We start from the raw sequence: 27,935 nt of genomic DNA, 5'->3' as shown, positions 1-27,935 counted from the left end.
TTGGCTTTGCGGAAAAGGCAGCATATGAGCATGCTCTGATCTCAGTGCTCTAAACTTACAGTGGAGGGAGGGACCTTCTTATATCTATACAGCCCATGGGAGATGGGTGGGCTCCAGCCCAAGCCACACATCTACACAGCTATTTTTAGCATGGCAGCACGAGTCCCCAAGGCTAAGGCTATTGACCCAGGCTTGCAGGCTTGCTGCTGCTGGCTGAGCTGACATATCTGGGGCTAGACTCTTTCTAGTTCTACTTGCCTCTCTCTCTCCCTCCTCACTGCACTGTATGGTGCTGGCGTTTTGAAGGTGCTAGATGCTGCTAGTCCCTTTGTCTCCTGATTCTATTCTGTGGCTTTATTTAGACTAAGGCCTGGTCTACACTACGCATTTATACCGATTTTAGCAGCGTTAAACCAATTTAACGCGCACCCGTCCACACAACGAGGCCCTTTATATCAATATAAAGGGCCTTTAAACCGATTTCTTTACTCCTCCCCGAAGAGAGGAGTAGCGCTGAAATCAGTATTACCATATCGGATTAGGGATAGTGTGGCCGCAAATCGATGGTATTGGCCTCCAGGCGGTATCCCACAGTGCACCACTGTAACCGCTCTGGAAAGCAATCTGAACTCAGATGCACTGGCCAGGTAGACAGGAAAAGCCCCGCAAACTTTTGAATTGCATTTCTTGTTTGCACAGCATGGAGCTCTGATCAGCACGGGTAGCAATGCAGTCCCAAATCCAAAAAGAGCTCCAGCATGGACCGTATGGGAGATAATGGATCTGATCGCTGTATGGGCAGACAAATCTGTTCTATCACAGCTCCTTTACAGAAGACGAAATGCCAAAGCATTTGAAAAAAATCTCCAGGCTATGATACAGAGTCCACAGCACAGTGCTGTGTGACAAGCGTAATGGAAAGCCAAAGAATCAAATGGACGATCATGGAGGAAGGGATGGGTGACTGAGGACTCCAGCTATCCCACAGTCCCCACAGTCTCCAAAAAGCATTTGCATTCTTGGCTGAGCTCTTAATGCCTGTAGGGTCAAACACATTGTCCGGGGTGGTTCAGGATATATGTCGTCAATTTACTTCCCCTCACCCCCCCCCATGAAAGAAAAGGGAAAAAAATCATTTCTTGACTTTTTTCAATGTCACCATATGTCTACTGCATGCTGCTGGTAGACATGGTGCTGGGGCAATGAACAGAAGCATCCTCTCCCTTCCCTTCCCCGGAGGCAGATGGTACAGTGCAGTAGGACTAGTAGCTGTCCTCGTCATCAGCCCGTGAGTGCTCCTGGCTGGCCTCAGGTGAGGTCGCCCGGGGTGCCTGGGTGAAAATAGGAATGACTCCCGGTTATTCCTGGCAGATGGTACAGAACGGCTGGTAACCGTCCTCATCATAGCAACTTGGGGCTGAACACCATCAGCCCCCCTGCCCCTTTCATGTCTAAAGAAAAGATTCTGTACTGCCTGGACTATCATAGCAGCGGGATGCTGTGCTCCTCTCCCCTCCACCGTTTAATGTCCTGCCTGGACTATCATAGCAGCTGGAGGCTGCCTCCCCCTCATTTTATCTCACTAAAAAGTCAGTGTTTCTTATTCTTGCATTCTTTATTACTTCATCACACAAATGAGGGGACCCTGCAACGGTAGCCCAGAAGGGTTGGGGGAGGAGGGAAGCAACGGGTGGGGTTGTTGCAGGGGCACACCCTAGAATGGCATGCAGCTCATCATTTCTGTGAGATCTGACATGGAGCAGCTGTGCTCTCTGGTTCTCTGATACACTAGTTCTCTAGTACACTTGCCCCATATTCTAGGCAGGACTGACTCTATTTTTAGATAAACCATAAAGGAGGAATTGACTCGGGGAGTCATTCCCAGTTTTGTTTTTGTGCCCCTGGCCAACCTCAGTGAAGGTCAGCCAGGAGCACCCATGACAGCAGCAGACGGTACAGAACGACTGGTACCATCTCTGTTACCTTGCAATGGCAAATGAATGCTGCTGTGTAGCACTGCAGTACTGCCTCTGTCAGTGGCATCCAGTACACATGCGGTGACAGTGACAAAAGGCAAAACAGGCTCCATGGTTGCCATGCTATGGCGTCTGCCAGGGCAATCCAGGGAAAAAGGCCGCAAAATGATTGTCTGCCGTTGCTTTCATGGAAAAAGGAATGAGTGACGATATTTACCCAGAATCACCTGCGACACTGTTTTTGCACCATCATGCACTGGGATCTCAATCCAGAATTCCATTGGGCGGGGGAGACTGCGGGAGCTATGGGATAGCTATGGGATAGCTACCCAGAGTGCAACGCTCCAGAAATCGACGCTAGCCTCGGTACATGGACGCACACCACCGAATTATTGTGCTTTGTGTGGCCGCGTGCACTCGACTTTATACAATCTGTTTTACAAAACCGGTTTATGTAAAATTGGAATAATCCTGTAGTGTAGACACGCCCACAGATAATAGGTCTATTTCTGAAATGTGTTAGCAAAAATTTTGTAACTAACACATTTTACAATTCATAGCTAGATAGGGCCAGTTACATTTTAATGTGTGATAGCTAATCATGGAGACCCCTAGGGGGCAGTAACCCTAATGTGTTAGCTAAAACTGATCTAGAGGCTACTCCCCAGCTGCACACTCTATCCCAATTTATTTGGAGCTGCTGTGAAAGCCTTCTAATGGATGTGGAGGCCACTCCACCACCCCTACATGGGGCATGCCATAATCCCTCATCCCAAACCCACAGTAGATCCCTAAGGCACACACGGTATGAAGTGCCTTGCGCAGGTCCTCTGCACTGAAGCTAACTTCCTCCAGGTAAATACTTTCAAAAAGCAGTGAGAGGTTCAAAACAAAACTTGTTAATTCAGGCATGTATGTCATTTGCACTAGGACTGTGATGCTAAAGCACTGTTAACGGAGAACTGCAATTCCAGGTAAAAATTCAAGATTGCCTAAGAGATTGAGGCTATGTCTACGCTGCCCCACAATTCAGTTTATGGGGGTGTGAATAGCAGCATTGTAACTCCCCCTTGTGGATACTGTGGGCACAAACAAAAAGGTTCCTAGTTCGGTTCATGCCCACAGCATCCACACAAGGGAGTTACAGTGCAGCACTTTGGCGTGCACTGCTTCTCACACCCTGCAGTCTGAACTGCTGGGCAATCCCTGAGAAGCCTAACATCCATTGATTTTTCAATGGGACTTAAACACCAAAGTGCACGTCACTCATTGTTTAGTTGGTTCATTTTTATTTGGAACACAAGAAATGATTTGGAGCAGAGGGTGGTGGTAGTATAGTCATTTTTTTCAAAGAAGTATCTAAGGGCCAGATTTTTCAAAGGTATTTAGATGCATTAAGATGTAGGTAAGTGTCTAACAGGATTTTCAAAAGTGTCTAGGTGCCTAACTTTTATTGATTCCTATTGAAAATCTGGCCCTTAAATGCTTTTGAAAACAAGACTTGGGCTCCTAAGTCACTTAGGTGCTTTTGAAAATGTTAGCCTATCTCCTTAACAAAAATTGTCTCCTATGAAAAAAGCATTTCTATTTACCAGCCCATTTAGTGGTTACTAATCATTCCCCTTTCTTCTTCACTCTCTTTTCCTTTTCTTCTTCCTTTTCTTATTCTACTTTTTTTATTCCATCTTTAAAAATCCCCATGCTTGTTGATATTTTGAATAATCTGCATTTGATTCTATTTTAAACATTTTGGCATGATAAAAATATCTGTACTGTGGACTGGGATTGTCTATACACCTGAAAAAGCAATAAATGCACATTAAATATATTCTACCGTGGTTTTATAAAACGTGATAAATGATTTGAAAAGATGACTTGCATTTGCTTCTGACTGCATGCATAGTATTTGTTATAGCCAGAAGATCCACTTTTTAAAAACCTAAACATCTAAATTCCACATTTTGATGCTCAGACATTAAAGTATTGAAACTAATGGAAAAATTCCCATTTATTTCAGTAGGCTTTGGATTGGACTCTATACAAGCATTCTAATGTAGGATTGTGGACACATTTGAAGTGTGGTCCCTGTATGTGTACAGTTGTGGCTATGTGCTAATTATTAAGAATGTTTCTAGGGAAATAATACAAATAATACTTAAAATAACTATTTGTGAAATTCTATTAAAATAATGTTTGGTTCATATTTCTACTGCAGTACAAAGGAAGTATCCGCTTTTTTCTTGAAGAAAGAAAGTCTGAATTAGGAAAATTATATATGCAAAAAACACCCGGTTATATGCTTAATCCCCTAGAGGGCAGCATGACCTAAAAATAAATTAAACTGAGCTGTGCAATTAGAATGTTTTCAATAGTTGTCTATGTTAAATAAGATTCTGTTTCTTACTTGCCCTTACAAATTCTCATGAAGATGCATATGATTTTAGGTACATTTTTAATCTCCAGTGACGGCAACAAAAATTGTAGTTTCATTTATAACAAGATGAACAGTATCAATCCGTATAAAACTTACTTAAGCAACACCAAAGTATGCCCTGTTTGCAACTAACACAGTTAAATTTACTATATGTAAGAACATTATCAGCAAGCTTCTTAAACTAATACTGATGGTTATGAATTACCATGGGATCATTTATGAACCTTCAAACTTCAACATTAATCTCTGTGGAAAGAATAGATAGGAACCTCCCAGTGGATACACTCATAATTAATCCTTTTTCAGGTTCTTTGCCCTATCCAGAGCAGAATCAGAAGAGCAAAAAAACATTTTGAGAACAAAAAAGAGGGATTGGTTCTAATGCTGAGAGATGGAATGGGATTTTCCAAACTAGTATACCCATTCTTAATTTCAACTTCCTCAGCATACAATGTTTTAATGCAAGTTTTATCTGTCCGAGAATTTGTATGCAATGTACTGCATAATTAAACAGGAACTAGTGGCAGAGATACACTAGCTGTCAATCTCATGGAATATTATTTTCAGAAGAAAATATGTTTGAAGAATTATCTGGCAAGTGTATAAACAATTATATTGAAAGGTGTAACTGTCGGGTGTGATGACATGTTTTATGTTAACTAGTTTAGATTTCTTTTTAAGTGAATTTCTTAACAACAGTGTTTGTGTTACTCTCCTGCTTCATTAACGCCTGTTTAGAGTACATTGCTTAATGCAGTTTTTAAGCTGGAGTAAAGCCACATACAGATAATTTAAAATGATCATATCAACTAACAAACGTAATCAAGAAGCTCTTAAAATGCATTAAAATTCAGGTCTCTCACTGTTAGCAAAACCGCTTCATTAAGATATTAAGACAATGTTCCTTTTTATAATTAGCTTGTGTTTTCTTTGCATCCTTGCAGTTAAAATAATTCTAGTGAGGACTGATGGGAAAGTTCATGTTTTCCTCTGCAGAGGACCTGTGTGAGGGCTAGGTTCACAGCTCATCTTTTATAATCAGCTTTCCTTTTTTTCCCTTGCTGTACTTGTTCTGCAATACAGCCTACTGTGCAGGCCCAGACAACCTTCTGTGGTGGAGATAGGACAGACTTTGAACTTAAATGTTCAGCAAAAGAAGGACTATGGGCTGGATTCTGCTCCACTCTCCCTCATAATGTAAAGCCCATGGAAAGCCAGTTTGGAACTGTTTTACTCACACACTCTGTGACATCCTTGCTCGCAACCCTGAGCTCAGAATCTGGGATTATATGTGTGACAGAGAAGGAAAATTGACTTGCCAAAAGCCATGGGGGCTGTGGGAGAGGAGGTGTCACTCAGAGCTGGGAATAGTGCCTTGTTCTCTGTCCTTTGCGTAGTCAACTAGCTCATGCTGTTTCTCATATGCTGAGCTGCCCCTCCACATGGACATATTAAAGTCATGCTTGTTGCTCAGCATAGGACCTGCCTCAGCTGCATATAGCTGACTGGGTGGGAGCTTGTCCTCATACCATCATCATTAACCCCAGGACTGACCTCCACAACTGCAAGCTTGATTTTCTTCCAAAATATCAGGAGTCTGATTATGTTGTTTTTTCTGGGCTTCAGATCCTGGCCCCCTGTATAGGTGAAGGGACTGAATAACCTGTGATTTTAAGAATAAAATCAGTGACAAGTTCTCAACCCTGGTAATGAGTTTTCCCCAGTTATATAGTCAAAGTTATCTTTGCAAGGAAAAGACAAGGAAGCTATTTTAAAAAAATGAAAACTGAGCTTCTCCTGTACTCCTCAGAAGGGGTGGCTTGTGGTTCTAGATGTTGCAGAACCTCAGAGGTCAGTTGTGTTCACTGAGGCATCACAGACCCATACATCTGTACTGTCCAACAAGTGGCACACGTTTGCTGCCATGGCAGCCATAACCAATGAGGATAGTTTATTTTTAGTGCAGATATCTTGGGAGCTATAGGGATCAAACCTTCATATTTGAAGCCTGACATTAAATATGCAAATTAGGCCAACCAACTAAGATTACCCTATTATGACTTAATCTGCATATTTTAAAAGTTGAAGTTAAGCAGTAAGCACCTACAAGTTCCACTTGTTGAAACAACATATGCTGAAGGCTCCACATATAAATGCTAAAAGGTGCCGGATGGAATGCCAACATTCCAAAGGTTCCTTAGAACTTTCACAAGTGCCAGGCACGTTCAGTAGGAAACTCAAAGGCTCTACAGGATTAAGAAAAAATAAAGTGATGCCGATTCACCGTTTGGCTTCAGTGGGAGAGAATAACAGCATGTTTGACTCATGATGTTCCCTAACAGCCTTACTCTTTTGCAGTTGCATAAAAGGAGGGGATGACAAGACTGAGCCCTCTTGGATGTCACAAGCCCACTCGGAGGTATAGTTGCTTATTGCCACCCTCCGAGACTCATAAGGAATGAGGATGTCAATGAAGTATAGCCAGCATGTGTAGAAAACAACTCCCTGCAATAGAGTAAACATTCAATTGTGGATGTTCTTACTGAGTTCAAGAGCCGTTTTGTGTTGACTCCCTCTGTGTATAGTGTAACGATGATCATACTAGGTCTTCTAATATGAATAATTGGCTACTAATAGAGGTGATTTAAAAATATTTTATAACTTTAATGTTTTAAAATAACAAATAGAATTGTATAAAACACACGTTCTATATGCCATTCCATTCATTAACAGTGACACACTTACTGTAATAGTAAGCAATACACTGTATTTTTACACATGTATACCAGATTCTAAGTCAGGTGTAAGACAGAAACAGAAGTGTTAAATAATCAATTCATAGTCCATATATTTTGTGTCAGTGGTGTACTAATTCTTTGTTTGAATATCAGTATTATAACAGCTGTTGGCATGAATAGTCATTGCACTTATATATTTTGTTCAGAGACTTAATTATACTGCTGACAAAATGACAATGACCAAGAAAAAGACACAGAAGAGGATGGAAGAAAAAAGAATAAAAAAGAATAAGGAACATCACTACCCAAGATTACAGAAATAGAGGTTCCAAGGAGCTCGCTTACACTGGGTTTACACGACTTGAATAGGCATGCCATTACATTGGAATTTAGCAATATCTTTCTGCTCATTCTTCGGATAAGTCTCAGAGGGTGACAGTAGACAACTATACATCCTTGTAGGCTCTCTCCTGTGAAGTTCAAGGGGTCCAAACGTCCCTGTCTGTTATGACACTGCAAGAGAGTAAGACTGTTAGTGGAGGTCATGCATCATCATGGATTACAGTGTCATCAATATGCTGATGACATCCAGCTCTACATCTTTTTCAGATAACGGAGACAATGCTACAGTCCAACTGCCTCAGTGTCTGAAGGAGACTGGGACCTGGATGATAGAAAGCTGGCTCAAGCTAACCCCATGCAGATGGAGGTAAAGTTATTAGGAAGAGGAAAGCACTTTGAGGAATTGACAAAAGCAATGATCACAACGTGTATTGAGGGCATCTGCCTTCCAACGGTCAAAACAGTATGCTGTTGCGGGCTTTTATGGAATACAGTGCTGCTCCAGCTCACCCAAATATTGATGGTTGGCTAGGAATTCCTTTTCTCATCTTTGGTTAGCCCCTAGAGAAAATTAAATTAGATTCCATTAGTATTCAGATAGCCACAGTATTTTATTACTATTTCAAGTTTTTGGAGTGACTTTTGACAATTTCAGCTGACATTCAGAATTCAATAGGAGAACAAACAGATCTTCCCACACCTAAAATGTAAAATACTTGACCTTGGTTTTAACACAGCTTCACCAGATGCAGTGCTACATTTAACCTTCACTTTCAGAGTTTAAAAGATATAAATCTGGAGGTGTTAAAAACTGTTTCTTTATCTTTTAATGAAAAGTGAACACTAATAGGCAGATCAGCCATAGTTGAAGCACTGTCGAAAGCTGCAGCTGCATCAGTGCAAGGGAAAGGAACAAAAATGTTTTTAAAACAGAAACTGCTGATATGGCTTTTGGTGAATCCTTGGCGACAGCTGTGATGCTTTTTAACTTTTATTTTTCATTTGGAAAAAGTGTTATTTCTTGCACTATCATTTTTATTAATAACACTGAAAAGTTAGAAATTGTTAGGCCAGGCTGAGGAGCAGGGATAGACAAAGTTAGATGTGATGTGGCTTGACAAAAATATCAGAGCCCAAAACAATTATGCTGGGGAGACAATCCTCCAGTCAATGGCTGTGCTTAAATACAAGCAAGTGTTGGGCAGAAGAGATGGCTACCAGGAAGCCACCTTGATGGAGAGGAAATACATGGATACCTTCCTGAGGGACACAAAGGAAAGTCGAATGAGGGCTTTAAGAACCAAACTGAGGACCATAGAAGTGCCTAATGAATCTTAGGAAGATGAAGTAAGGGTGTGGCTGTGAGGAAATGCTTGATGTGCCAGTAAAAAGAGATCCACTTCCTGCCTGTGGAGAAAAGTATGTTGATAGTGCAGCTACTAGACATTTTAGTTTGTGAAGCCCTTGATCAGACACTCCAGTAAGAATTCCAAAATCTGCAATATAGCAAGTGAAGGACAGAAGCTACATTTCTTGCACCACTGTTTAAACTTCCATCATATTCTAGAATAGGGAAGATTTTTGGAAATTTATATATATGCCAATAGCAGAGATTATACCTTCTGAATATTTTCTCTTCTTCATGCAAAATCGTTCAAAGACCAGGTAATTCATCTTAGATACTCTGGCTCCGGGTTACAAATTGGTCCCTGAGAGAGCAGATCATGTCTTAAAGGGAAGATATTGGGGTCAACTGAGCCATGTTCGGGAGCCTAGAGAATCGGGACCTCCTTGGCCTATACAGAGCCACTAATATTACCACAGCCATCTTCCTACTAATCTTCTGGATAGTTCTGGGTAGCAGGAGGTAAGGAGGCAAGGTGTACATAAGGCCTATTGGCCGTCTCCGGGAGGCAGCATCTGTGCCCAATGCCCTTGGATCCATCTTTCAGGAGAAAAAGGAGAGTATCTTTCAGTTCTGGGGTGATCCATCAGAAGGACCATGAATTTACTCACTAGAAACTGAAATACTTCAGGGTGAAGACCGTTTTCCACCAAATCTATATTTAGCTGTTCCTGGCATAGCCTGTTAGCTGTCATATTTTTCTTTCCTTGACTATGTAGAGCTTGATTTAATGGAATAGGGTCTCCACCCGTTTCTCCTGAAAGATGGAACCAAGGGCATTAGACACAGATGCATGTTGTCTCCCAGAGGTGGCCACTAGGAAAGTAAATTGACAGCAACAGTTTGCAAAATTAACCTGTGAAATTAGACACTGATATTTTAGGATGATATTCACTCAAATCTTTTTCTTTGCAAAATTTTCAGGCAGTAAAGCTCTCACCATCTGTCCCTTTCTGCAAAGGTGCTAGTGTAACCATTTTTCAAACAATCAAGGCTTTTAATGCTCATAAGATTGAACTGGACTTCCTTGGGAGTTTTGGGGACTACTTTACAAGAGCTGAAGAAGGTTATGAGTTCATCAGGTTCACTGCTTTTGAATTCTGTCCTCCTCCACACCAAATTGTTGATGTTTGGACAAGGATTTGCACATCCATTTTCATATATTTTGTGTTATAAACAGGATGTTCCTCCTTGGTTTTACTTTTCATTCCACATCTTTAAGGCCTCATGTTGTAGTGAACTTCCTTGAGCAAGGAAAACTGGATAAAATTCTTGTCAGAGCCCATCAAACAACTCTGAGTTTGGTCATTATATTGTAGGACATTTGCCATGCACAAAGAGCAACTATATACATTCAATATTGCCAATCCCATGTGTTCAAAACTCATGTGCCAGGCCCCTCAAAATCATGAGATTGGCTTAAAAGTCATGAGATTTTAAATAATATGTTTTGGGTTCTTTGGTTGATATCTAGTTTTTGAGCCTTAAGGAATTCACATTTCCAAGCGTTTCTTCACAACTGTAAGAGTGATAAATTTACTTTAAAAAAAATTGAAAAAGGAAAGGAAAGGAAAAAAATATGAGATTGTCACTGAATCACATGATTCCAGGAGCTGGTGCCTTAAGAAAACCATGAGTTGACAATACTGTATTTTCAATCTGAATTATTTATTTTAGATTAAAAGAAACCACAAAAATAAGAAAGAACGAAAATAAAGTCTCCATGAACGAGCACCATGTTTTTCTTCTTTGTGACTCTCTGTATCTCAACTCGACAGAAAAGAGTAGCTGCCTCCAATAGGCTCTCAGAAATATAAGGGGCAGCACACGGAAGACAAGAATCAAAGCAGGTTTGGGGTTTTTTTTGTGAGAGTAAGTGTGTTGTGTATCCCAATGTGTATGTGAAAAACATTATTGAAGGGAAGCTAAGTGGAAGAACTGAGTTTTGCATTTAGTTCTGAAAATGATGAGGTCTGTGGTCATTTTTATCTCTAGTGAGAGCAAGTTCCATAGCCTTGGTCCAGCTCTGGTGAAAGTGAAAGTTTTGTCTCCTACACTCATAAGCCTCCCCAAATCAGTCAATAGCTTGAGTTGTTTTGGTGGAATATAGCTGTGGTGACAGGTCAGGATCATGGAGGAAGATATGATCACTCTGATAGCTGGGCCCCAAACCTCATAGAAGAATTTGAATATTAGGACAAAGACCTTGAACTGGCCCCTGTCTTCAATAGGGAGTGGGTGCAGAGAGCAAATCCCTGGGATGCTGGGTTGTGGTAACCTGTGTTGCCAACAGGGGCAGCTCAAGGCACCAGCACAGCAAGTGCATGTCTGCGGCGGCAAGCTGCGGGGGGCGGGCTGCCTGTCGTCGTGAGAGCGGCAGTGAGGGAGCCTTTGGTGGCATTCATGTGGGAGGTCCGCCGGTCCCGCTGCTGTGGTGGCAATTCGGCAGCAGGTACACTGAAGGTGCGGGACTGGTAAATCACCCACAGAACCGCCGCCAAATCCGCGTGACCAGTGGACCTCCCTCAGAAATGCCGCCAAAAGCTCCCTGACTGCCGTGCTTGGGGCGGCAAAAAACATAGAGCCACCCATCGTTGCCAAGCAGACAGGCTGAAGCATTTTGTATCAGGGTGTGTGGCTTCAATCCTAATTTCTCTTTTCATTTCCTTGATTCGCCTCTTCTCTCCACTGTTTCTGTGTCCCCTTTCTCCCCTCCAAATTCACTCTGATACATACTCTTCCTCCTGTACCCTCTACACCTAGTCTCTCTCACACGCATACTGAGGCTATTCGGTGAGTCAATTCAGTGAGGTGGAGATGATGTACTGCTTGCTTGGGGCATCCCTGTAACAAGGGAAGATGAGGTACCACACTGTGAGGTTCACTTTGCTGATCCTTTCAGAAGGAGGAGTAAAGTTTTCACTCACATTCTGGAACAGAATTAACAAATGGGCACAGGATGTCACATATTCTGCCAATGCCCCATCTCTCCTACATCCATGACATCATCATGCTAGCAAATGCAACATCTATGTTTCCCAATGGTTCATTGTCCCTGGTCGAGGATGAGTCAATCTAAAGACCAAGGAGAAAATAAAATAAAATAACCTTAAAGACTGAAAACATAAAGAACTTGGGCGCTCTCAACATCAAAAATGTTCCATTCTTGCTGAGCAATAGAGGCTGGAGTGAATATTTTAATAAAGGCATGTTCTTCCTCCTCCAGCTACCCTTCCAGTCCCTACACACACACACACACACACACACACACACACACACACACACACACACACACACACACACACACACACACACACACACACACACACACACACACACACACACACACACACACACACACCTTTCCTTTCTTTCTCTTTCAGTATGACATTTTCAGGGAAAGAAGATACAATGAAAAAAATTATTTTAAAGGGGGGAAATCAGAAAACAGAGGGCAGAGACTCCGTGAAGTCCAACAAGAGGCAAAGGATTTGCATGTAAAGAGATATAGATGGAAACAAGTTGGTATATTTTAGGGGCATATCTTCCCGTCTATGAGTTATTTCCTTATAAGGAACTGAAAACTTCACAGGTTTTGCATCTGCAGTTTTCACCAGCTGGTTGTCTTGGGAAGGTGGATGATGGAAAAGGGAGGGCAAGGAAATTGTTCCCATTTCCATTCCCTCCCTCCACCATAGAATGAGATAGGGATTCAATCCCTTAAACAGCTCCCCTGATGTGTGCAAGAGGAACTGTGCCACAACACTGCCTCTAGAAGCCTCCCACACCCGAGAGGAGTGCTGGAGGGGAAAAACATCATATTTGTTTGTACAGGAACTTGTAGCAAGTTACACTGCTAAGTGTGCTTCTCCCAGCAAGCCCAGGGGCATCCTACCTTAAGCTAGCAGAATAACTCCTTCAACCACTTTGTGGGCACTATAACTGCTCATAACTGCCCTGGCCTATCTCTTTCACCTGAGGCTCACTGGCTCCCAGGGCCATAATTTAGCCCTCAATGAGATAAATTAATTTAGTGTTTTTTAAAAAATAACTTTCCTTTTGTCATGATCTCACATGAACTTGCTGACTGCATGTGTCAGCAGGAGTACAGAAGACACATCACAAGGATAGATCAGTATCAGTCCAGTCCAATACATAGCATCTTGCCTTGTTTATGAATGCCCAAATATCCTGAAAGTAAAGGCACCAAGCAAAGCAGCAAACCAAAAAAACAGAGGGAAGGGAATAAAAGGACATGCGAGGAGTGCTGTTTGTTTTGAAAACCCAACTCCAAGTGACCACAACTACACAAAGAACAAGCAAGAGGGCAGGTGGTTACCCCTAACACCTGTATTTACAAAACAAATCTAGCTTCCAACTGAGGTCAAAATAATTAAGTGATACTTTTTAAGTGTCTCAGTAATACATCACAAACAAAAATGCTCCAGATTTCAGTCAGAGGTAAATGTAAATGATTTCTGGGTACCGCTGTCTTTCAAGAAGTAATATTTAATTCAACATTTTCTTTCATAGGAGAGTTAAGTGGTTGAACAAAGTGAGGGCCTGCCTTCAGCTTGATGGCTCTTCTCTGTTTGGGTGTTATGCAATATCTTTTGACTTATTAATTCCAAAATTTCAGGGAATATTCTAGGCATCAATGGGCAGAACCCTGTTGACTCTGGGAGAAATCAGAATGCTTTCAAGGGGAAATGGGGGGCAATACTCCCCCTTGAATCAAGTTAGCAGACCCCTCAGCTTTATTCAAGGCTGCAATTATCTATAGATCGGAGACCAACTTGATGGCAGCCATTCCTGTATAGCAACACCCCACACTCTTCTCTGCCTGTCCTTTCAGCCTTTCAGAGTTTAAAATGTTGGCCTCCTGAATGATTTATCTTCCAAACAGAAACAAAATAAATAATAATGTGCGGGGAAAGGATGAAGTGGGTTGACATGAGGTGAAAGAGGGAATGAGAATGCACAGAGCCATTGCCAGTGGGGGAAGAGGTAGGAGGACTCTGGTATGTGGGTTGGGGGAATGAGGAGCACATTGAGTTCCTGACATGAGGATAGAATGGGACACAGTGGTATGGGGGAGGGGGAAAGGGGAAACAAAAGTCCTTACATGGGGTAGAGGGAGGTATGCAGGTCACAACACAGCGTTTCGTAGGGGGGGAAGGGAGAAATGGGGGGCACATAAAGCCCCTGGCATGGAGGAAGAGAATGGCAGACTCTGGTATGGGGGGTGATAATGGGGTACACATAGAAATTTTGGCAGGGAGGTAGAATGGGATACATTAGTATGGGTGGAGTGGGAAAAGGGGATCACACAGAGCCCCTGGCATGAGTGGGAGAATGAGGGACCCTGATATGGGGGAAGGAGGGGTGGGGCCCACACAGAGCTCTTGGCATGATGGGGGGAATTGTAGGGAGTCCCTGAAATAGAGGGGAGTGGACACAAAGGGAGCTTGTGGGGGAAAGGGAGGGATGCAAGCAGCCCCTTGTGCGTGTGATGAGTTTGGCTAACAGAAGCAATGAAATGTGCAATCTTCTGGATACGTATTTTTAGTTTCAGAGCTGCCTACATGATGGTGAAATACCAGTAAAACACACTAAGCTGAAGAAAAAAGATAAAATTTATAGCAATTTATGTTTTCACCAAGGGACTCAGAAAGAAATTGCTCTGGCCTTAAGCATTAGCCTTAAATTGCCTTTTGAGATTGTTTATAATAGCCCTACTGCTTGACTACCTAACCATATCAAACTATTTGTGCTTCTCTGTTCTCTCAGGAAATCTTGACCTTGAAATAGAATAACTACATATCATGCTCATTACTAACACCACCAGTGCTAGTGGTGACCAGATGAGAGACATGAAATATCGGGACGCTGGGGTGGGGGGTGCTGGCGGAGCAACAAAAAAAAAAACCAAGAGCCGGCAGCAGAGGAAAAGACAAAAAACAAAAACAAAAAAACCCCCAAGAGCCGCCGGAGCATAGGAAAAATTGGTGGGGGCTGAGCACAGAGCACCCACTGGCAGCTCCACGCCCTGCTCCCCTGCACCAGCTTGCCTTTGCTCCGCCTCTACCTCCCCTGAGCTGGCTGCCCCCTCCCTCCAGCACTTGCCCCGCCATACAGCTGAGTAGCGCAGGCCTGGGAGGGAGGGGTGAGGAGGAGGAACGCGGCGTGCTTGGGGAAGAGGTGGGGCCAGGGCGGGGATTTGGGGAGGGATCCAATAGGGCAGTGAGGGGGTGGGGATGAGGCGGGGATTTGGGGAGGGAGCCAATGGGGGAAGGGGCGGACTTGGGGCGGGGGTGGGGTGGAGCTGGGGGGCGTGAGCCCCCTCAGCCTGCGTACCAGAGGGCAAAATGTCAGGACAGTTCCGGCCTGATTGAACATCGGTAGGGATAAGGGACAAACAAGTAAATATCGGGGCAGTCCCGATAAAATTGGGAGGTCTGGTCTCCCTAGGTGACCAGCTGTCCCAATTTTATATGGACAGTTTCAATATTTGGGGTTTTGTGTTATATAGGTGCCTATTCCTCCCCTTGCCCGCCCCCTCCCCCCCTGCACCTCCTGTCCTGATTTTTCACATTTGCTAGCTGGTCACCCTAGTGCTAGGTTTCATGGATAACAAACAAAAACTTCCAAGAATGGGCTTATTCCATCCTATTTGAGTCATTATTACAAAAATGAGATATCAGAGTGTAAATACTTGGTACAGTCCACGAATGATGACACATTTGTAACTGACTCAACAGATGGTGATTTTATAATGGATGAGATATGTAAATTTTTATGGTCTGGTCCTGCTCTGAGGTCTTGCTTTTGTCACTCTACAGGGAACCAAGTGAACAGAGCTTGAGGATGGCTGGTTATTAAGGCTGAGATTTTCGAAGCTGCCTAGGGGAATCTGTCCTTATTTAACACAGTTAGTGTGCTAATAACACATAAAATGAAATCTGTAATGATCTCATTAAAATTAATGGAAATTGGATATCTAAATCTTCTAAGCAGCTTTGAAAATCCCACCTAAATGTTTTTATTTATACACACGCACATATATATACACATACAGGGCAACTTCAATCACTGTGGTACCTATGTGCCAAGGAAAGGTGCTGAGGGTCTCAGCCAGTGGCACCATGACTTCAGCTGCACAGAGCGGTCAGTACAGCTGCATAGATGGCTACCTATGCAGCCTCATGGCTCCTGCCCTCCTGAATCTCAGAGCCTGTCCCTGTAAACTCCAGGATCCACAAGACTCGGAAACCTCATCCACCCTCTGCTCTGCACCTTCCTACAAAAGAACTCCTCCCACTGGAAAGAATGATTTCCTGAAATCTCAATGAGAAGTTTATAGTTCCTTGGGGGATGCAGGGGGATGGAGGCGGGGGAGCGATCTAGCCCTTGATCTGAACAGTCACAGGGAACTGGTAAAATATTAGATGATTGGGAAAAAACAACTGTGGAAACAATCTTCAAAACAGGAAAACTGATGGTTTGATAAGTTAAACCTCAATCCCGAGTGATATCAAATATATAGAGAAATGATTTAGCATTATATGGGGCCAAATTGATCACTGATGCAAGTGGGTGAAACTCTATAGACTTAATAGAATTGCACCTACTTAAACATGTTGGTTTTGGCCCATGGAGGATAACAGACCCTGAGTGAAAAATAGCATGGATTTGTAAAGAGTGATCATTCCATAATAAATTAATAGCTGAAAGGAATGCCATAGATTTAATATAGTTGGATTCTACTTAGAGCTTTGCCTACGCGTGGAGTTATTCCTGACCGGATATTTCTGAATAATTCCATGTGTGGACATGCTTATGCTGTAATAAAAATGCCTTATTCCTGTTTAGTTTAATCCATTTAACAAGGCATTTTTATTCCAGAATTATAAATGGTATTATTCAGGAATAGCTATTGCACTTTAAATTCATACCCTCTGTTTATCCAAATTAACTTTAAGTGTAGACAAGCCCAGAAACATTATATGCAGTATTACATGATGAAGCTTACTTGCAATACTAATTCAAATTGGCTTGGGTATGAGCACTATAATATGGATTGTAAATTGGCTGGTGGACTGCAAAGGCTAATGATAATCAGTCATGTAATAAATTGGATTGGTGTTGGCTTTGGTTTTATTTAATATCTTTCAGGAAAAAGAGGTTAATAAGACATGAATGAAATTTGCAGAGGATACCAAACGGGGAGATCTTGCAAACCTCATTGAGGCCGCAGTTATAATGCAAAGGGAGCTGGGGGCAATAATACAAATTGTCTGAAACTATAGGTAGAAAATAACAAAATGAGATTCAAGCTGCGAAATCTCGGGTGGGGGAAATTCAACCCTGAAATAATAAATTGGAAGGAAAATCCCATTAAGCAGTAATACTAAAAGAGACTTAGGGGTAACAGTGAACAGCAAAATAGAGTTACATCTTCAGTGTGACACTGCAGCAAATGAGGCCAATCTTACTGAACATATATTGATGTCATGTCACAGGGCAGGGAAGTGACACATTCTCTCTAAAGGCCTAACCCTGCAACCATTAAAGCCAATAGGAGTCTGCTAATAATGTAAATTGGAACAGGATGCAGGTCTTTCTAAGCTTGGTGAGACCACACTCATAGGTGCTGGAACTATGGGTGCAGGGGGGCTGCAGCACCCCCTGACTTGAAGTGGTTTCCATCATATACAGGGTTTTTTACAGTTTGGGTCAGTGGCTCTCAGCTTCCCCACTATACAAATTGTTCCAGGACCCCTGACCACACCTGGAATAGTGTGTTTACTTCTGGGTGCCTCAGTACCTGAAGGATGTAGACAGATTAAAGGGAGTTCAGAGAAGAGAAACACAAATGATCAGTGAGCTGGATGGATGGATTTATGATGAAAGATTAAAAGAAATAAATATGTATATTCTGGTTAAGCAAAAATGTTGCCATTTTTGAAGATCAGGATAAACTCTGATATCATGCCACAGTGTTACAATGGGGCAATGGAATGAGGTGGGCATCAAAATTATTTTTTAAAGGACTTTGAATTGAAAAAGATTATTGGGTCATCTATTTAATCACCCTGCCAGCACAAGATTATTCCCTATGATGTATTTTCTAATGCCTTGTCCAATCTTATTTGGCCTTTCGTCTCTTCCCATGGGAGATTATTCCACAACATTTCTGAACATTAAGACTGTTTTCTTTTTTGAAATTTCATCCTGTTATTCTTAATCTGACATTTTGTCATCCTGTTACTTTTAGTTACAGATGCTTTCTTTCTATCCTGTTTTTCAACCCTTCAGCATCTGTAGATGTTTATCATAATCCTTCAATATCCAAGCTGCACATGGTAGTGAGTAAAGGGTGGACTTCCAGCCAGGGCCTGCTCTAGGTTTTTTGCCGCCCCAAGCAAAAAAAAAAAAAAAAAAAAACCTCTGAGAACACAAGTGCCGACCCTAGAATTGTGCCGCCCAAAGCACGTGCTTGGTTTGCTGGTGCCTAGAGCCAATCCTGCTTCCAGCTTTAATTATGAGTCTTCTAGTGGCTCCATGTTTCATTCAGAATCCCTAGCTCACAACAGTACCCTGACTATTTGGAAACAACAGAGTTTACATTTGGTTTCTCTTGGTCATGGATGGATCCATGTATTGATCTTTAAGGACATAAACAAATTAGGCAGGGCCAGCAGAACCAGCAGAGCTACCAAATCCAGGGATTTGAAAGAATTGGACCCTGTTAAATGCAATGGAATTACAGAGGAACTTCTTAGCCAGAAATAATGGAGACAGAAATTGCAAGGACCAGATGACTAGCTGAAGAAAAGGAGAAATCCAAAAAGTTAGTAGATCACCAACCTGGTAGTAGGCTGCAGTGAAAAGGAAAGAATCTAGTTAAAATTATTCATTTTCTATGCATTTTCCAACCTGTGCCAAAAAGCTTTTAAACAATAGCAAAATTAAATTGTACTGTAATTAGAAATATGCTGGCCCTTGCTCTGCTCTCAGGCACACTAGTGAAAATCAGGAATAACTATTGAAGCCAGTGGAGTTACAGACCAGTAAAGTACTTGTGGGAGCTCAGAATCAAGCCCTCCAATCCGAATTTATGTTACTATTTCATCTAAGGAAAACATGCAGCTCAATGAAGAAAAATGTGAAGGGTGATAGTAAAAATAAAAGTGAGGAATCTTATATAACTAGAGGAAAAATAACTTTAAGAACAGGTAACCATCAAATTGATTCTTGAATGAGACAAGCAATTGTAAATACATTTAAAGTATATCCAAATGTGTGTTCTGTAAAGCCTCTATGTGCCTCTCTCACATAAAAATGAGTGGAAGGAAACAAATTAATCAATTCACATAGATTTTGGAGGACAGCTGTTGGGCACAGTTTCCTTTTTGTTCCTTGGGATGCAGGCAAATCAGAAAGCAGGGTCAGGAAAAGCACAAAAGACATGAGGAGACATCCTAGCTCCACTGAAGTCAATGGCAAAACTCCCATTGCCTTTAATGGTTCCAGGATTTCACCCCATAGCTCTATTACAAAACCCTCTGGTAACAAATTCCTGGATCCCTGGCCAAGCATGAAGAGGGATATTACTTCCCTATGTCTTCTAGACCTCTCCCTTCTCCAGGTATAGCTGGTTCCTAGACCTGTCTATCAAGCTATGGGCTGTACTCCTTTCATGGGAATTGCAGAGTACAGAGAAATAGATAATGTTGCTAGAATCTGCACTAACTGATCATTTTAACCTATGTAGGATGGAGAACATCACATTTTGGGCTCAATTCTCCATTCTGTCCTAGCAGAGCTCAAATGGAGTGGAGATATGAGGCCACAGATTGTAGCTCCCTCATCTGGAGTCAACTGCCTCCAGGTCAAGATAGAGCTGTAAAGGAGCAGCTCAAATTTACGATACAGGGACCTTATACCAGCAGAGGATTAGATGTGGAGTCTTGCTCTGCCATGCCCACTCCGTTCTCCATCCTGCTTCCATCCTGCTCCTGCCTGTGGAATGCCCTCATATCTCTCCCTACTCTGGTGGTGAGGAGTGGCTTGAGTGAGAGGCAACAGTGCTTTCTCCAGTAGAGTTCTCCTGAATGGGAGAAAGTCCCTTCTGGACACCTCCCATTGTTTTAAGGCCACTTTGCACTGCTTATGCAAAGCGACCTTAGCAGACTGGAGAATCTGACCTATTAAGTAGTCTGTTCCCATCTTTGTCCTCTGCTCCCTGACTCTCTTTCCTATATGAGTGATCAGCTATGTGGCATGAGGAGTGGTAGATGGGTGGCACGGGAGGGGACAGGACATCTAGCTGTGTTTCCCCTCCTCACAGCCATCCTACTGCTTTTTATGGAATTCCTGGTATTTTGCTCCCCTCTGCAATATGACTTGGGGGCATATAGGCTTAGCCAACAATTAAATTGCTGCAGAAAATAATGAATACAACTAAAGGAGGCAATAGTGGATATAAAAATCCTAACATCTATGAGTCACATTCAAATTTAAAGAAAGAAGAAAGAAATTTTGTTGTGTGTTGCCAATTGCTAAGGTGACAATCACTGGGGCTCTAGTCTCCTCTTCTTATATGTACGCAACTCTCAATGATATCAGTAGAAGTTATGCATGCACACAAAGAGAGTGGAATTTGCAAGTGAAGAGGTTTACCTTCTATTCAGTTGGAAGATTGTTCTAAAGAGAGATTTAAAGCAGTGTTGGTGGACTAAGAAAGACTTTTATAGTAGACTAAAGGAATAAAATGCCTATTGTGAAACAGTAAAAAACATTTGCTATGCTGGAAAACAAGGCTAAAAAACCCTCACCTATGCTCCACAGGACCTTTTGAAAACAAGAAACAAAGGAGCTTTATAATGTCATTGTAAAACTTACATTAATGTATGTGTTGTGGCAGTAAATTGTGAGTATATGGGGCTGTATCATGCAAGGTACCAATGGAGTGTTCTGATTAAAAAGTAATGGTACAATATGGCCCACAGTTTGTGAAATAAAAAGATACTGAATATGTGTCTAATGGATTTGCAGGATGTTGGTTTCCCATGAGAATCCATAACAATTAAAGCATCCACTTTCCCTACTGAAGAGCTGAGTGTGTTGAACAGCATATTTTAAAATGTAAATAAAATAAAACATGCAGAAAAAGTAATAAATAAATAAATAAATAAATAAATAAATAGGATGGAAGAGAGGAATAACAACGTGGAGCTGGCAGTGGTTAAAAAAACACTTTGAAGGGGAAACAAGTTTTATGGATTTGCTTATTTTTAAGCTGGAATGAGACATATGTCAAAGGAAAGCAAGTTCCATGCCACACGTGCAACACTGCAAAGTCACGAGAACCTTCCAGCCTGGATCTGAAATGCCATGATCTAATCTAAATATTGTGCAATGTGTGGCCACAGACTTCTACCTATGCAGAAGAAGCAGAATTTGTCCTTTTGACATAGCTTGTCAATAATGACACAACAGACACATTATTTGCTTTATGTAACCAAGATGGTGAAGGGACATGACCACAAGTAGTGGATCTCGGGGAACCCAGAAGACAATGGACACCCTCCTCAGAAACCAAGACAGCCTCATAAATGGGAACATCATCCCCCAGAAGCCCAGGGCTCTGAAAAACATAAGGCATAGTGAGATCAACTCCGACCAGTTCTGCTATATCTATAAAGAGCATAACAAACTCACCGTAATGATCAGCTGAATGAACTACTAATATGATGAAACAATATGGATTAATCAGAATCTGCTATCCCCAAAAGTGTTCATCTGGTAGGGTGACCAGATGGCAAGCGTAAAAAATCAGGACGGGGGGGGCGGATGATAGGTGCCTATATAAGAAAAAGCCCCCAAAATCAGGACTGTCCCTATAAAATCAGGACATCTGGTCACCCTATCATCTGGACAGCTGCTCATGGTGTCTATGTCAAAAGACTGTAGCATCTCTTGGTCTCACTCATAGCTATTCTGTACATCCACATAAAATCTAAGTACAGATAATAATCTGATTCCAGGTGGCTCCCCAGACACCTCCTTTCCAAACTGTACACCGTCTGCCTCATCTCGTGGAAATGGGGAGTGAAACCACACTGGTCTCTGGGCACAAGAAGTTGCTAGGGTACAGTAAAGGGCCTTACAACTGAGGACCTCTCCTTAACCAACAGGCAATATTAGGTGTTGGTAGGGTGACCAGACAGCAAGTGTGAAATATCGGGATGGGGATGGGGAGTAATAGGAGCCATATAAGACAAAGCCCAAAATATTAGGACCGTCCCTATAAAATCGGGACATCTGCTAGGTAGTGGGGAGCTAATTGATTCCATAGTTGCAAAGGGATTTCAGATGTGTCAGGAGACTACAGAAATTCATGATGCAGGAGGAAACTGAGTTACTCACTCAACATAGGCAATATGAATATTTTTCAATGGTCACTCTATTGATCAAAAATAGAAAGCAAAATTTGTACAAACAGAAAATGTTTGTCCTGAGGCTAAGTGATTTGTGTCTGGGTGCTGGATCATGCTAGAAGGTTCAATCCAAGACCAACTGTTTTTCTCAACTCTATGTGTTTTGGAAGGAAAATCCTAAGTACTCTAACCAACTGGATTGTTAATTACAACTAGAGATGGTTGAAAATTGAAATTTCTATCCTGCAGAAAATTCCAATATTTTGAAATTTGTTTAAGTCTCAAATCAGGACAAAAAGTATCATTTTTTTCATGGGATGGAAAGTTCAGAAGAATTTCCATTTGAAACATTTAACTTAATCTAGTCCACTTGAAACAAAATGTTTTTATATTCCCAAATTGAAATACTGGATTTCATTTTGTTGAACTATATTGAAACATTTCACTTTAGGTTGGTTTGAAATTAATCTGTGTCCCCCTGAGCTGCTGTGATGCCTCATGGGAGTTGTAGCTCAAATGCCTCATGCCCCCATTATCCTCTATGAACTGGGGTCCCTGCCTGGACTATGTCTTCAGTTATGTGGTATGGTCATTTGACTCCCATGACGTACCAAGTCAGTTCAGCTAGAGATGAGATCACAGTACATCATGAGTAGGGTTGCCAAGCGTCTGGTTTTTTTGACCGGAATACCTGGTTGTAAAGGGACCCTGGCAGCTCTGGTCAGCACCGCTGACCAGGCTGTTAAAAGTCTGGTCGGCAGTGCAGCAGTGCTGAGGCAGGCTTCCCGCCTGCCTTGGCTCTGCACGACTCCCAGAAGTGGCTGGCATGTTCCTGCAGCCTCTAGGCACATGCAGGGCCAGCTCCAGCGGTTTTGCTGCCCCAAGCGGCGAAAAAAAAAAAAAGCCGTGATTAGCGGCAGTTCTGCAGCAGCTCTATCACCGCTGCTTCATTCGTCGGCAGCAATTCAGCGGCAGGTCCTTCACACTTGCTGCACTGGTGCCTGGAGCTGGCCCTGGGCACAGGGGCAATCAAGCAAGTTCTGCGCTCTGCTTCTGCCCCAAGCACTGGCTCCAGAGCTCCCCTTGGCTGGGAACCATGGCCAAATGGTAGCTGCGGGGGTGGTGCCTGCAGGTTCAGAGCTGCCTGATCACCACTGCACCTAGGAGCTGGGCCAGACATGTTGGACACTTCTGCACCCCAACCCTCAGCCCCAAGTCGGAACTCCCTCCCTCACCCTAACTCCCCCACAGATGCTGCACCCCAACCTCCTGCCTCAGCCCTGAGCCCCCTTCTGCATCCCAACCCCTTGCCCCAGCCCACAGTCCCCTCCCACACCCTGAATCCCTCTTTTCTGGGTCCACCCCAGAGCCCGCAGCCCGAGCTGTAACCCTCACCCCCCCACACACACCTCAACCCCCTGCCCCAACCCAGTGAAAGTGAGCGAGGGTGGGGGAAAGTGAACAATGGTGGGAGGGCGGATGGAGTGAGTGAGGGTGGGGCCTTGGAGATGCGGTGGGCAGGGTCTAGGCCTTGGGGAAGGGATGGAGATAGGGGCAGGGCAAGGGTGTTGAGCTTTATGCAGTTAGAAAGTTGGCAACTCTAATCATGGGAGATGTAGTCTGGCCAGGGAGCCTAGCTCAAAGAAAAGAACTGACATCCGAATTACAACTCCCATGGTGTGCTGCTGCAGCTCAAGCAGACATAAATTAATATCAAATTAACATGAGTCAATACATTTCAGTTCAGTTCTACAAACCAAAATATTTTGATTCAAGTCAACCCAACTCAAAACAAAATATTTAGTTTTGATTCTCCTGACAGAAAATTTTTACAAAACAGCAAAACTACTTTTTTTCTGTCAAAAAGGTTTGTGGAGAATTCTCACCTAGCTCTAATGTCCACAAACAATGCTTTAGTCAAGAGGGCTTGGCTCTGTTTTCCTACAGTGAACCGGTGGAAAGGCTAACTAACTCACAGCAGCAGAAAAAAGGGCATGAAAGAAATATGCTTGATGAGTGAAAGTTCACCTCAGCCCTGTGGCCTGTTCATAGGTTAGGGGGGTCTGAGTGGTAGGCCCTCTGCAGCCACTTTTCCATAGACAGCAGTCACTGCCTCTCCACAATCCCTCCATGGAGTTTCTGGGCCACTGGATCCTAAAGACCTTGGCCCCTGTCACACTACCCCTGGCTTGTCATCAGCCCACTTATGCAATAGCCTGTTCAGGATCCATGACTGCAGGGTACAGGGCATTTGTCTGCAGTTTGCACTGCACAGCCCCACCATGGGCTTTTCAAGTGCTGTGAAGAGCCAACCTAAAGAGTCAGAGGTGCATTAACTCTAACCACTATTGTAGGTTAAGGTGCAATAAGACTATGAAGTGCACGGCATGTCAGAATTGAAAGTCTATCTCAAATGGAATTGGAACACAATGCAATCAGCTGAGTGAGCATAAGAAAACATTGTAGTCAGTGTTAGTATCCATTTGGAACTGTTTTACATAACCAGTGTTTAGTCCAATATGAAAAACCTGCAAAAGGAGAGATGCATTAGCCTGAAGTGTTAGAAGCACAAATATGGGAATATTTACTTGATGAATAAGCCTAAGTGATCATTTAAAATAAATAGCTCCATAACCAGGAAAAGAGCAGTCTAAGCAAAACATTTACATGACATTTCTCCAGAGGAGAAAAATTAACTAGATGAACCTGCAGCACCTGGTTGTCTGCCCCCATCGACCATTGCCGAAACTGAAATGGCACTGGAAAAATATAATTACATCCATTCTTGATTTTAAGATATGCTTCATTCAGCAAAAATAATTTATTCTAAGCCTGTTGGGCTCTAGTGAAGTGGAGTTGATAATATTTACCTACCTTTAAAAAGTGCTTTGAGCTCTATGGATAAAAAATGCTAATTAGTTTTATTAGTGTATTCTTATATGTGTGAACAGTACATCACCTGATCAGGATGGTGATGGTGATTGTGAAATGCTCTGGGGGGATTAGAGAGGCTACAAAAATGGAAAACCCAATAATAACAGGGAATTTCCACTATTTCCGTATTGATGGGGCACATGTCACCTCAGGGTGCAATGCAGAGATAAAATTTCTAGACACCATTAATTATTGCTTCTTGGAACAGCTAGTCCTGGAATCCATGGGGGGTAATTCTTGATTTAGTTCTAAGTGGTGCACATGATCTTGTCCAAGAGGTGAATATAGCTGAACCACTCTGTAATCGTGACCATAATCTCATTAAATTTAACATCCTTATAGGGAAGGAAATACCAAAGAAACTGACTACAGTAACATTTAACTTCAAAAAGAGGAACTAAATAAAAATGAGGAAGATAGTTAAACAGAAATTAAAAGGAACAGTGACAAGAGTGCAATGCCTACAAGCTGCATGGAAACATTTTAAACACATGATAATGGGTTATCCAAAATAAAAAAACAGTGGGTGGACCAAAAAAAAACGCCTTCATGGCTAAACAACAGAGTAAAAAAGGTGATCAGAGACAAAAAGACATCTTTTAAAAATTGGAAGTCAAATCTTGGTGAGGAAACTAGACAGGAGTATAAACTCTAGCAAGTCAAGTATAAATGTGTAATTAGGGAGGCCAAAAATGACTTTGTATCGGTCTTCACTGCAAAGGATGCAAGGGAGATTCCCACACCTGAGCCAATCTTTCAAGTGACAAATATGAGCAACTGTCACAGATCGAAGTATCAATAGAGGAAATTTTGGAACAAACTGATGAATTAAATAGTAATAACTCACCAGGACCAGATGGTATTCACCCATGAGTTCTGAAGGAACTCAGATATGAAATTGCAGAACTACTACCTGTGTTATGTAACCTAACACTTAAATCAGCCTCTGTACCAAATGACTGGTGGACAGCTAATGTAACACTGATTTTTTAAAAAGGTTCCAGAGGCGAGCCTGGCAATTACAGGCTGGTAACCCTAACTTTAGTACTAGGCAAATTGGTTGAAACTATAATAAAGAACAGAATTATCAGACACATAGATGAACATAATATGCTGGGGAAGAGTCAACACAGCTTTCATGCCTCACCAATCTGTTAGAATTCTTTGAGGAGATCAATAAACATGTGGACCAGAGTGATCCAGTAGATACTGTAAACTTGGACTTTCAGAATGTCTTTGAAATGGTTCCGCACCAAATGCTCTCAAGTAAAGTAGGCGGTCATGGGATAAAAGGGAAGGTTCTCTCATAGATCAGTAACTGGTTAAAAGATATAAAACAAAAGGTAGAAATAAATAGTCAGTTTTCACTGTGGGGAAAGATGAATAGCAAGTCCCCCAAGTATCTGTACTTGGACCAGTGCTGTTCAGCATATTCACAAATGATCTACAGAAAGGGATAAACAGTGATGTGGCAGTGTTTGCATCTGATACAAACTATTTTGAGTAATTTAAGTCCAAAGCTGACTGTGAAGAGTTACAGAGACAACTCACAAAACTGAGTGAGTGGGCAAAAAAATGGCAAATTAAATTCAATAAATGCAAAGTAATGTACATTGGAAAACATAATTCCAATTGTACATACAAAATAATGGGGCCTAAATTAGCTGTTATTACTCAAGAAAGATCTTGGAGTCATTGCAGTTAGTTCTCAGAAAACATCTGCTCAATGTGCAGTGATAGTCAAAAAAGCTAACAGAATGTTAGGAACTATTGGGAAAGAGATAGATAATAAGATATAAAATCTCATAATGCCACTATACACATCCATGATACGTCCACACCTTGAATACTGTGTGCTGTTCTGGTCGCCCCATCTCAAAAAGATATAATAGGATTGGAAAAAGTACAGAGAAGGGAAATAAAAATTATTAGGAGTATGGAACAGCTTCCATATGAGGAGAAATTAAAATGACTGGGACTGTTCATCTTAGAAAAAAGATGACTAAGGGGGGATATAACAGAGATCTATAAAATCATGAATGGTGGAGAAAGTGAATAGGGAAGTGTTATTTACCCCTTCACATAACACAAGAACCAGAAGTCACACAATGAAATTAATAGGCAGCAGGTTTAAAACAAACACAAAGAAGTACTTCTTCACACAATGCACAGTCAACCTGTGGGACTTATTGCCAGGGGATGTTGAAAAGGACAGACATATTTCTGGGTTCAGAAAAGAATTAGATAAGTTCATGGAGGATAGGGGCAATCAATGGCTATTAGCCTAGATGGTCAGGTATGCAACCCCATGCTCCAAGTATCCCTAAACCTCTGACTGTCAGAAACTGGGGCTGGACAATGGGATGGATCACTAGATAAATTGCCCTGTTCTGTGTATTACTTCTGAAGCATCTGGCACCGGCCACTGTTGGAAGACAGGCTGCTGAGCTAGATGGGTCATTGGTCTGACTCAGCATGGCCATTCTTATTTTCTTATGATTTTTTTTCTTGTTTTCTTAGTAAGATGTATAAATACATATAAATGCATTGTGTTCTGGAGGATAAATAGTATTGAATGCTAATTAGAAAAATCATCCACCAGACCACAGTCCTTTTTTTAAACAGGCGGAACAGCAGCCTCTTTAAAAGGGAAGGAACCAA

General features: G+C 42.1%; 1 long non-coding RNA gene across 1 annotated transcript in view; it reads right to left on the bottom strand.

Moving 5' to 3' along the window:
• Nucleotides 1-7,136: 7,136 nt before the first annotated feature.
• The window catches only part of LOC127051562 (uncharacterized), a 36,727-nt gene continuing 15,928 nt past the window's right edge, over nucleotides 7,137-27,935 (bottom strand). Inside the window, exons 4-5 of the long non-coding RNA XR_007774513.1 lie at nucleotides 8,001-8,051; nucleotides 7,137-7,661 (exon numbers count right to left, since the gene is read on the bottom strand). This is a non-coding gene — a long non-coding RNA (uncharacterized LOC127051562). The remainder of the gene's footprint in view (nucleotides 7,662-8,000; nucleotides 8,052-27,935) is intronic.

This window comes from Gopherus flavomarginatus, chromosome 5 (assembly GCF_025201925.1).
Source record: "Gopherus flavomarginatus isolate rGopFla2 chromosome 5, rGopFla2.mat.asm, whole genome shotgun sequence".
Lineage (NCBI taxonomy): Eukaryota > Metazoa > Chordata > Testudines > Testudinidae > Gopherus > Gopherus flavomarginatus.
This window is presented reverse-complemented; position numbering and strand designations above follow the sequence as displayed.